The sequence below is a fragment of the Rhinatrema bivittatum genome, chromosome 3 (genome assembly GCF_901001135.1).
Source record: "Rhinatrema bivittatum chromosome 3, aRhiBiv1.1, whole genome shotgun sequence".
Taxonomy (NCBI): domain Eukaryota; kingdom Metazoa; phylum Chordata; class Amphibia; order Gymnophiona; family Rhinatrematidae; genus Rhinatrema; species Rhinatrema bivittatum.
The window spans coordinates 470,863,856-470,876,628 of record NC_042617.1 but is presented as its reverse complement, the minus strand read 5'-3'; positions in this window follow the sequence as shown (position 1 = coordinate 470,876,628).

The window sequence follows — 12,773 nt, the reverse complement described above, 5'->3', positions numbered from 1 at the left end:
AAGTCCCCGTGCCCTGCCCCGAGGAGGTAGCAGGTCCCCTGCCTGCCTCAGGGGGGGGGGCGTCCTTCCGCCGGTCTTGTACTTTGTTCACGCTTTTCGCAACGGGCGCGAAAAGGTAACAGTTTCAGGGGGACCCATTGGGTGAGCGTATCCCATCAGGGAGTGCCCTTCCTGGGCAGGCAGGAGCGGGTCTCCCCGGTGCCGGTCCTGCCGAAGTGAAGTCCCCGTGCCCTGCCCCGAGGAGGTAGCAGGTCCCATGCCTGCCTCAGGGGGTGGGGGGGCGTCCTTCCGCCAGTTTTGTACTTTGTTCACGCTTTTCACAACAGGCGCGAGAAGGTACGTTTCAGGGGGACCGATCGGGTGAGCGTATCCGATCAGGGAGTGCCCTTCTTGGGCAGGCAGGAGCGGATCTCCCCGGTGCCGGTCCTGCCGAGGTGAAGTCCCCGTGCCCTGCCCCGAGGAGGTAGCAGGTCCCATGCCTGCCTCAGGGGGGGCGTCCTTCCGCCAGTTTTGTACTTTGTTCACGCTTTTCACAACAGGCGTGAGAAGGTAAGTTTCAGGGGGACCGATTGGGTGAGCGTATCCGATCAGGGAGTGCCCTTCTTGGGCAGGCAGGAGTGGATCTCCCCGGTGCCGGTCCTGCCGAAGGGAAGTCCCCGTGCCCTGCCCCGAGGAGGTAGCTGGTCCCCTGCCTGCCTCAGGGGGGGTGTCCTTCCGCCAGTCTTGTACTTTGTTCACGCCTTTCACAACAGGCGCGAAAAGGTAACAGTTTCAGGGGGACCGATTGGGTGAGCGTATCCGATCAGAGAGTGCCCTTCTTGGGCAGGCAGGAGCGGATCTCCCCGGTGCCGGTCCTGCCGAAGGGAAGTCCCCGTGCCCTGCCCCGAGGAGGTAGCCGGTCCCCTGCCTGCCTCAGGGGGGGCGTCCTTCCGCCAGTTTTGTACTTTCACGCTTTTCACAACAGGCGTGAGAAGGTAAGTTTCAGGGGGACCGATTGGGTGAGCGTATCCGATCAGGGAGTGCCCTTCTTGGGCAGGCAGGAGCGGATCTCCCTGGTGGATGTTTTCTCTAGCACAGGCTTGCACTTGCCTGTAGGCCTCCTCTTTGCGTTCGCTGCAGGATTGGCTCTGCAGTGGCTCTGCTACCGGGCCTCTTCTCGTTGGGTAAATGCCCCACCTCTGTGCGCTGATGCTTCCCCTCCTTCCTGCCCAAGAGGTGCCGGTGACGCACAGGAAGGAATGCGCAGGAGCATCAATCAGCACGTTCTAATGAGGACCATCTGTCCCTCTAACGGTTTACACCTGCACCGAGCGCAACCGACCTGCCAGCGTGTGAGTGTGGCTGTCTGTGGACATAGCTCACGGACCACCAAGCATAACAATCTTTGGTTTACCTGGATTCCTCCTGAACTGAGCGCAACTGACCTGCCAGTGGGTGAGTCAGTCTGCGCACATAGCTCACGGAACAACGATAATAATCCGCTGTTCCTCCGACGCATTACCCGGATTCCTCCTGACCCGAGGGCAACCGATTAAAAAAAAAAGGCTCTGAGCCGTGCAGGCAGTGACTTGGACCCGGCTCTTTTTTAAAGGGTTTACCCGGATTCCTCCTGACCCGAGCGCAACCGATTAAAAAAACAAAAAGAAGGCTCTGAGCCGGGCAGTATCTGTGCTCCAGTACTACCCCAAAATGGCTCCTGTTAAGAGACATGCTTATGACGCAGATTTTAAGCTTAAAGCTATAACTCGTGCAGTAGAGCATGGAAATAGAGCAGCTGCGAGAGAATTGAACATTAATGAATCTATGGTGCGTAAGTGGAGGAAACAAGAAGATGCCTTATGCCAAGTAAAAAAGACCAAACTGAGTTTCCGAGGAAACAAAGCAAGATGGCCACAGTTGGAGGAAAACATACATCAGTGGGTTATCGAACAGAGAACCGCAGGTAGAAGCGTCTCCACGGTCTCTATTCTACTCAAAGCCACAACGTTAGCACGCGACATGGGGATCAAGGACTTTCGAGGAGGTCCTTCATGGTGCTTTCGTTTTATGCAAAGGTGTAATCTCTCCATCCGCACCAGAACTACTGTCTGCCAACAACTGCCAAAGGATTATGAAGAGAAGCTGGCCATTTTCCGCACCTACTGCATAACCAAGCTAAAATCAAAGAATATAAAGCCAGAACACATCACTAACATGGATGAGGTCCCCCTCACATTCGATATCCCCGTACAACGAACTGTTGAGAAAACAGGGACCAGTACGGTATGTATACGTACCACAGGAAATGAGAAGTCAGCTTTCACTGTAGTTCTCGCCTGTCAGGCTAATGGCCAGAAACTACCACCCATGGTAATTTTCAAGAGGAAGACTTTGCCAAGGGAAAAGTTTCCTGCTGGTGTCACCATCAAGGCTAACCCAAAGGGCTGGATGGATGAGGAGAAGATGATTGAGTGGCTGAGGGAGGTCTATGTTGAGAGAATGGATGGCTTTCTTCACAACTCCCCATCCCTATTGGTCTATGACTCCATGCGTGCCCATTTGACTGATAATGTCAAAGCTGAAGTGAAGAAAACTAATTCAGAGCTTGCCGTAATTCCGGGTGGATTAACCAAAGAGCTCCAGCCGCTAGATATCGGAATAAACAGGTCATTTAAAGTTAACTTGAGAGCAGCGTGGGAGCGTTGGATGTCACAAGGTGACCACACATTCACCAAAACAGGGAGGCAACGCCGGGTGAGTTATGCCATCATGTGCCAGTGGATCGTGGATGCCTGGAACAAGGTATCAGTCTCCAGTGTCATCCGAGCTTTCATGAAGGCTGGAATCATTGCTGAAGAGCTACGCAGCACCAATGAGACTGACTCGGATAATGATGAGGGGGAACCGAGCATGCATGATATAGACATTGCCCAACTGTTTAACTCGGACACTGAAGATGAGGAATTTGATGGATTTGTGGAGGAATGAACAGTTTTTCCGTTTTGTTTTCTTATTAATGCATTGTTGAGAGTTGAATTAAGCGCTGCGCCTTATAATCCGGTGTGCCAACCCATGGCCTGTTTCCCATTGCTGAGGCCTAGTCCCAGTAACAGTGCCCAGTCTGAAACCCCTTTCAGAGGCCAAAGGCTAGGCCTGTTGCTGGGGCCTTGCCTGAGGTCTGGTCCTATTACTGGGGCCAAGGACAGAGTCTGATGCTGGGACAACCAGGGCACAGCCATGGATGTCCCAGCTTAGGACAGAGTCTGTGCCCTGGTTGTCCCAGCACCAGACAACCTGGGCACAATCTGGGACAACCAGGGCACAGACAAGTTCCAGGGCACAGCCCAAGGCCTTGCTTGAAATCAGGTTCTGTAATCAAGGCCTGACCTGAGGTCTGATCTTGGCACTGAAGCCTAGGACTATGCCCAATACCAGGGACCAACCCAAGGCCTGGTTCCCATTGCTGAGGCCTAGACCTCTAGGCCTAGTCCCAGTAACAGTGCCCAGTCTGAAAACCGGTTCAGAGGTCAAAGGCTAGGCCTGTTGCTGGGGCTTTGCCTGAGGTCTGGTCCTATTACCGGTGCGCCTTTTAATCCGATGCGCCTTATGGTCCGAAAAATACGGTAATAAATGCCTGCAAGATTGTGTCAGCTTGTCAATACTCCGAAGAACAAGCAACATTGTCCTAAATTTGATTGCCAGGCTACAGTGAGACTGGGGATTTATTTTTATTTTGATCTGCATCCAGCAGCAGCCATTGCAGAGGACTCTCCTGAGCAGCAGGGCTACATATTCTGCAATGCAGAAAGAAGGATATGCTTTTATGTATGTTTTAAATCATGGATGTTTTTAACATTGTAATCTGCTCTGAACAAAATTTTGGAGATGTGGAAAATAAGTTTCTGTGTGTGTGTGTGTGTGTATATATATATATATATATATATATATATATATATATAAAGTGGAACAGGGGCAGTAAGGATAGTGAAAAAGAAAAGTTGTGAGGACACTTACAATAGTCCTTAGGATATGAATAAATGCAGTAAAGTTTTCTTACATAACTCACCAGAATGCCTGGCCAAAGAAATGTAGGAAGGTATCTCATGTTTAACACTGAATCCTCAAATATGAATCTCCTACCACGACCACCCACCGCCGGATGCCCCTTGATCAGCGGCCTGCTGTCCTGACCCCGGACCGACCTGCGGCCTCACTGACCCGGACCCGACCAGCGGCCCTCATCGGATGCCAGACCGACCGCGGCCACCCTGCCACCTGACGCCGACCACCAGACGAGGATCAGGCTCGTGCGATCAGCGAGCACCCGTCGGGGTAAGGGCCTACCTCGACCTCGGCCTCGCCAGGCCCCGATCGCTGCCGCATCATGACGCTCCGTCCCTCGAGCCGGAACGACGTTATTGGAGGCGCAGGATAGGAATAGGCCTTAAAGCCTCCTGCAGGCCTCAGGTGCCACGTGCCGAAGGAGCACGACTAAGGGGCCCCTTAGTGTGCCCCTTTGTGCCACCCTTTGTGACCTCCGCCAACCCTTCCCCCCTCTGTCCCCCCAAGAACCTTCCTCAAACCCCCCACACACTCACTCCTCCACCCCCACCTCCTCATACCACCTGTCGAGCACCACGCAGTGTCTGCGCTCTCACACTCCAATAACCTATCATGGCAGCACCTCTCCCCATCCCCAAACTCACTCTCTCAAACCCAACAAATCCCACACCCACCATGCCAGTCGCCTCACCAAAGTCCCTATCAACCCCAATCCCCACTGATCCACGCTCACTGTCTTTACCCTGTTCCATATCAACGCCCAATCCATCACCAAGAAGATCCCCATCCTCCATGACCTATTACTAGACAACCGACCCGAAATCCTCTGCATCACGGAATCCTGGCTTAAAAGCACTGACACTGTACTACTGAACCAACTCCTCAAAGCCATCTACAACATATTTTCCATTCCCAGACCAAAAAGAAAAGGCGGCGGCCTACTCTTCATAGCACAAAAAACCCACAAATTCTCATCCCATACACTCAACCTCCCCCTTCCCTTCGAGTCAACCTCCCCCTTCCTCTTCAAATCCAAAAATTCTCCAAATCCTCCTCCTCTACGCATCCCCAGGCCTACACCAACACAACCTATCTCCCCTAATAGAAACTATAACTACCAACACTCCTGCCATCGTACTAGGAGACTTCAATCTCCACACCGACTCAACCCCTCTATCATCGACCTGCGAACTCCTCCTCTCCACCATGTCTGCTATCGGATTCAGTCAAATAATCAACACCCCCACCCAAAAATCCGGTCACACCCTGGACCTAATATTCACCAACAATAAAATCTCCAACCTACACTCGCCCACAGCCACCGCAATACCCTGGTCTGATCATAAACTCATACAAATCAAGCTTCAACTACAACCCCCTCTCACGAAGCCAGACAACCCAAACAACGTCTTCGACTTCACCAAACCTTGCTCCAGTGATGACCTCGCTGAACTGCTACCGGAAGCCTTAAAGTCTCTCAATAGGAATGACGCCAACTCCGTCACCAACTCATGGATATCCATCAACTCAGAAATAGCCAAAGCCAAATGCCCCACCATTAGAAAAGTAATCAAAACATCAGTCAAGCACAAGACCCCCTGGTACACCACCGAATTAAAAAACACAAAGCGATTCCTGAGACAAACAGAGAAGAACACCAACCCCAGAACTGAAAGATTAATACCGAACAATTCTTCATATATACTCAACCGACCTTAACACAGCAAAACGAGACTTCTACACGAAAAAAAATCCATGACTATCAATTCAACCCCAGGACCCTATTCTCCTACGTCACAGACCTAACCAACCCAAATCAGAATGCTACATCCCTAGACGTCCCCACCATCTCCTGCGAAAACCTAGTGCACTTCTTTAAGGACAAAGTCTCCAACATCATCGCCAAGATCCCTCCAGTCAACATGGAACTACCAAACTCACCCTCACTCAACACCACATGGTCACAATTTGAACCCGTCGCATCCTCTGAAATTGAAACCATCATTCAAAAGACAAACCCCACCTGCCACCCCCTGGCCCCCATCCCATCAAAACCTTAAAACTCGTTCCCAAGTTCATTGCCAGACCCATAGCCAATATAATCAAATCCCTCAAGCAAGGCATCTTCCCTGACAAATTCAAGAATGCCGTAGTCAAATCCATCCTTAAAACACCCCAGCTCGACAAATCCGACCCAGCAAACTACAGACCCAACTCCAACCTCCCATTCATAGCCAAGATCCTCAAAAAAATAGTAACCAACCAACTCTCGGACTACCTGGAAAACCATAACATCCTACTACCAGCACAACATGGCTTCAAGAAACTATTCAGCACTGAAACGCTCCTCCTCACCCTCTCCGATACAATCCTTAGAGGACTTGACTGTGGCCAATCCTACCTCTTGATACTCCTTGACATCTCCTCCGCATTCGACACCATCAATCACAAAACATTACTAAACTGACTCAAAGAAATCGGACTCTGCGACACCACCATCAAATGGTTCAAATCATACCTCACAGACAGAACATTCAACATTCAAAATAAAAATAAAAACATCAGAATCCTCTCAAATACCACTCCCACACTGCGTCCCGCAAGGATCATCCCTCTCATCCACACTATTCAACCTATATCTCCGCCCCCTCTGCAAGTTCCTCTCCGAATCAGACCTCACATACTACGTTTATGCAGATGACCTACAAATCTTACTCCCCCTAAACAAAACCCTTGAAAATATATTAAAAAACTGGGACCATCTCCTGATAAAAATAACCCAACTACTCTCACAACTGTTACTCTCCCTCAACCAAAACAAGACTGAAATCCTACACATAACGAACATCTACAACACTTTCCTCCCTATCAACCCTACACCTAACTATCTGGGGACCCAGCTATTACATGCTGCAGAAAACCTTAGAATAACAATTGACCATAAACTAAACCTCAAGCAACACATTTCCACAGTGATCAAAGACGGATTTTTAAAATTACAAACCTTGAAAAAACTCAAACCCCTCCTTCACACCCAAGACTATCGAACCGTCCTCCAAACACTTCTCTTTTCTAAGCTCGACTATTGCAACTCACTCCTACTCGGCCTCCCCGAGTCCACCCTCAGACCTCTGCAGGTACTACAAAACGTCGCCACCAGATCCATCACCAATAGCAAAAAAATGTGACCACATCACCCCCATCCTCAAAGACCTGCACTGGATACCCATCATCCACAGAATCCAATACAAAACCCTAACCCTCATACATAAAAAAATGATTAACAACAAGATGGACTGGTTAAACACAGCACTACTCTCCTACACCCCACAAAGAACCCTCCAATCCACTGACTCTGGCCTCCTCACCATTTCCATCCCCAAAGCATTACACCTTACCTCAATCAGAAAATGAGCCATATCAGTAGCCGGCCCCACTTTATGGAACTCCCTTCCAACCCATCGCCGAAAAGAACCCTCAACTCAAACCTTCAAAATAACACCTCAAAACATGGCTATTCTTGAAAGCCTTCCTGCCAGAAACCTAACCCCCCCCCTTCCAAAAATCCTTGCCCAGGCCCACCCATTGCCTGTAAGTGAACCCTCTTTCGTCCAAGCTGCCCTTCTCACAACAGCCCCATTCCATGAATGTTTCTCCCTTTAAGCCTTGTTCCCCACACGCAAGCCACATGTCCTCCTTGGCACATGCGTAACCCTTAGTTCTCTGTTAACTGCTCCATATGTTCCAAAGCAATCTTTAAATAGTTAAATGTTTTTTTTCCCCTCCAAATCACATTGTAAAATGTTACTGTTCTAAGTTATACTGTAAGTTATACTGTAAAAATAAGCTGCTCCTGCCTTATTTACTGTTCAGTTTATATGTGAACCGATGTGATATCTCGATCGAATGTCAGTATACAAAAGCAAATAAATAAATAAAATAAATAAAATATACCTAAGAAACCGACAGGCCCCCAAGCACTGTCACAGCAAGAGAAAGCCTTTTACCCAGGTGAACTTTAAAAGTGCAGTATCTCAGTGGAAAATGAAGAACTTTTGTCCTGTTACTCTGAAAGATACCTGTTTTCATGTTCCTGTATCAACAGGAGCAAAGTAGACAGACTACAACTTAAGCTCCTAAGCAACTGTCAGGGATGAGCCAAGGCAAGTCCATAGGTCAGAAAAACACCCTCCCCCCCCCCCCCCCCGGAGGAGGGAGTGGTGCAGTTAGAGAAAGATAAAAATGCTGACACTGGCAGACAGCTTGGCATACAGACGTGGCAGTTCTCCCCCTGAAGAAATGTGGAGGGGGAAGAAGACCTGCAATGAGGCAAAAGACCCTCCACCCACCACGTGGTTATGCATGAGATTATGCATATTCATCAGATGGAAAGTATAAGACGGGGGGGGGGGGGGGGGGGCAAAGAAGGAAGAGGGAACAAAGGACCCCCTAGAGAGAGTCCCCCCTGAAACCAGAGACGAAGAACAAAAACCCAGGGAGAAAACCCAGAGAGCGAATCCCGAAAGTGAGAAGCTGTGCCAAACCATCCCTGGAAAAGGGACCAGAAGCAGACCAGCACTCCCTGCTATTGAGAAGGGAGAAGAGTAGGTGTGGCCCAGAGTCCAGAGAGAGGAGGTGTCTGCTCAGGTGCAGAGAGTGACACGAAGTCTGAGACGGGGAGGGGCAAGAGCAAGCTCAGACACCCAGCCAGTACCAGAGCCAGAAGCAAATCACCTTCCAAGACTGCCTGCCCGCTAAGAACATAAGAAAATGCCATACTGGATCAGACCAAGGGTCCATCAAGCCCAGCATCCTGTTTCCAACAGTGGCCAATCCAGGCCATAAGAACCTGGCAAGTACCCAAAAACTAAGTCTATTCCATGTAACCATTGCTAATGGCAGTGGCTATTCTCTAAGTGAACTTAATAGCAGGTAATGGACTTCTCCTCCAAGAACTTATCCAATCCTTTTTTAAACACCGCTATACTAACTGCACTAACCACATCCTCTGGCAACAAATTCCAGAGTTTAATTGTGCGTTGAGTAAAAAAGAACTTTCTCCAATTAGTTTTAAATGTGCCCCATGCTAACTTCATGGAGTGCCCCCTAGTCTTTCTACTATCCGAAAGAGTAAATAACCGATTCACATCTACCCGTTCTAGACCTCTCATGATTTTAAACATCTCTATCATATCCCCCCTCAGCCGTCTCTTCTCCAAGCTGAAAAGTGCTAACCTCTTTAGTCTTTCCTCATAGAGGAGCTGTTTCATTCCCCTTATCATTTTGGTAGCCCTTCTCTGTACCTTCTCCATTGCAATTATATCTTTTTTGAGATGCGGCGACCAGAATTGTACACAGTATTCAAGGTGCGGTCTCACCATGGAGCGATACAGAGGCATTATGACATTTTCCGTTTTATTCACCATTCCCTTTCTAATAATTCCCAACATTCTGTTTGCTTTTTTGACTGCCGCAGCACACTGAACCGACGATTTCAATGTGTTATCTACTATGACACCTAGATCTCTTTCTTGGGTTGTAGCACCTAATATGGAACCCAACATTGTGTAATTATAGCATGGGTTTTTCCCTATATGCATCACCTTGCACTTATCCACATTAAATTTCATCTGCCATTTGAATGCCCAATTTTCCAGTCTCACAAGGTCTTCCTGCAATTTGTCACAATCTGCTTGTGATTTAACTACTCTGAACAATTTTGTGTCATCTGCAAATTTGATTATCTCACTCGTCGTATTTCTTTCCAGATCATTTATAAATATATTGAAAAGTAAGGGTCCCAATACAGATCCCTGAGGCACTCCACTGTCCACTCCCTTCCACTGAGAAAATTGTCCATTTAATCCTACTCTCTGTTTCCTGTCTTTTAGCCAGTTTGCAATCCACGAAAGGACATCGCCACCTATCCCATGACTTTTTACTTTTCCTAGAAGCCTCTCATGAGGAACTTTGTCAAACGCCTTCTGAAAATCCAAGGATACTACATCTACTGGTTCACCTTTATCCACGTGTTTATTAACTCCTTCAAAAAAGTGAAGCAGATTTGTGAGGCAAGACTTGTCCTGGGTAAAGCCATGCTGACTTTATTCCATTAAACCATCTCTTTCTATGTGTTCTGTGATTTTGATGTTTAGAACACTTTCCACTATTTTTCCTGGCACTGAAGTCAGGCTAACCGGTCTGTAGTTTCCCGGATCACCCCTGGAGCCCTTTTTAAATATTGGGGTTACATTTGCTATCCTCCAGTCTTCAGGTACAATGGATGATTTTAATGATAGGTTACAAATTTTTACTAATAGGTCTGAAATTTCATTTTTTAGTTCCTTCAGAACTCTGGGGTGTATACCATCCGGTCCAGGTGATTTACTACTCTTCAGTTTGTCAATCAGGCCTACCGCATCTTCTAGGTTCACCGTCATTTGATTCAGTCCATCTGAATCATTACCCATGAAAACCTTCTCCATTACGGGTACCTCCCCAACATCCTCTTTAGTAAACACCGAAGCAAAGAAATCATTTAATCTCTCTGCGATGGCCTTATCTTCTCTAAGTGCCTCTTTAACCCCTCGATCATCTAACGGTCCAACTGACTCCCTCACAGGCCTGCTCAGCCATTACCAAGCCCAAGAAGCAAGCCTCTCCCCTGTCCACATTCTCTAGCTCTCCAGCCGGAACCTGCTTCAGAGGTGAACAGAAGTATCTCCTGAAGTTGGAATCAGGGGTAAGTAAGTTAGCCATAAGCGTTAATATATTAAACAGGCTAAGGTTTATGGCATGTCTGTCACTACCCATAATACAGAACTTTATTTAGGGAACTCTGATGCTTAGTGGCCAAAATATTAGAGAGGAATTGTTATTTTCTAAATGCTGAACCTTGCCGAAACTGATAAATAAAAGCCTATTTCTGAGGAGAATATATGCTGTCTTTGCCTGACTTAGGATCGCAAGTAAGGTGGGAGGGCAGTTGGCAGTGTCTTGTAGCAGACAGATCCCTGCACCCCTAAATTTGTTTACAGAAATATTTGAAAGAAATTTGGAGCCTGGAGGATTTGGAAGCTTATTTTCTGACCCAGAGCACCAGGATCAGCTAAGCACCTGTAATGTTTGGATTTTAAATATTTGTGCTGGCAGCATCTTACTATTATGGAGTTAAAAATCAATTCAATAAAGAGAAGCCAAAGAAACAGCCTCGGATCATTATGTGATTAATTAATTAACAAGATCTCTGCTGAAGAAAAGGAATCCCTCTGTCAGATTACAGGATCCAAGACAGCATTTACCAGAGGGAGCTGACATGAAAGAAATCTTTTCAGTTTCTTTTACTAGGTGACCAAAGAATTAGATCGGGGTGGATGCTGGATGTGCTTCAAATTTAAGTAAGGCTTTTGACAATGTCCTACAGGAAGTCTCACTTTTCATTTTTCCACATTAAATTTCATCTGCTATTTAGATGCCCAGTCCCACAAGGGCCTTCTGCAGTTCACCACAATCCACTCGTGACTTTTGACTTTTTTATTTAAAAATATTTATAAACCACTCTATCTAAAATTCTAGGCAGTGAAATATTTTGTGTCATCTGCAAATCTGATCACATCACTCATTGTGCCCTTTTCCAGATTATTTATAAATTGTTAACATAGTAATCATGGCAGAAAAGGACCAAATGGTCCATCCAGTCTGCCTAGCAAGTTTCTTATAGAAGTAGAAACTGCCACTCCATGTTGACTACTCCCATGCCTTATGTTAAGGGTAGTAACATTTACGATCAGCCAAGCAACTGTCAAACCCATGACAAAACTGTTACTAGCAACATTTTTATGGCGTGAGCACACCTGTCCCAATATAGATCCCTGGGACACTCCATATTTACTTTTCTCATATGGGAAAACTGACTATTTAATCTTAACACTGTTCCCTGTCTTTTAACCAGATACTGGTCCAAAATAGGACATTGCCTCCTATTCCATGACGTTTCTCAGGAGCAAGAGGCACTATGAGTTAGTGCAGTAACTTACATAGTAACATACTAATGATGGTAGAAAAAGACCAAATGGTCTATCCAATCTGTTCAGTAACTTTCTTATGGTAGTAACTGCTGCTCTGTGTAGGTTACCCCCATGTCTTATGTTAAGAATAGTAAAATTTTCAATCAAAACCAAATTGTGGAACTCATAACAAAATTGTTAGCAACATTTTTACAGAGTGAACAGCTGTCTTGATAATTCAGACAATGCTCCTTGAATGTGCTTTGCTTTTTCCCTAATGTATGTGTATCAGTAACCAGGATCGTAAAAGTCACAGCCCATTGGCTGTCATCTGGATCCAATTCTCCTCCCCCCCCCCCCGGCTGAAGCAGAAAGCGATGTTGCATTTGCATCAAAAGCATCAAGTCTAACTGGATAAGCCTTGATGCTTTTGACCAAACTACCACATCACTTTCTGTTTCGACAGCGGGGAGAAAAAGGGGAACTGGATTCAGATGACATTATACCCACAACACTGGAAGCTAAATTAATTAGGCAGAGAAGCCTTAAAAGGAATGTAAAATTGTACAACTAATCCTTGGAAAGGGCTTAATGTTGTGGAATTGTGTTTAAGATTGCCAACTAGATCCAGATTTTCTGAACGGTTAGATGCACTCCTGGTTTTACCCCTAGTGCATGCGGAGATGTGTAGCTCTGACATCTCCTTTGCATTTCCTTAGAAAAGCA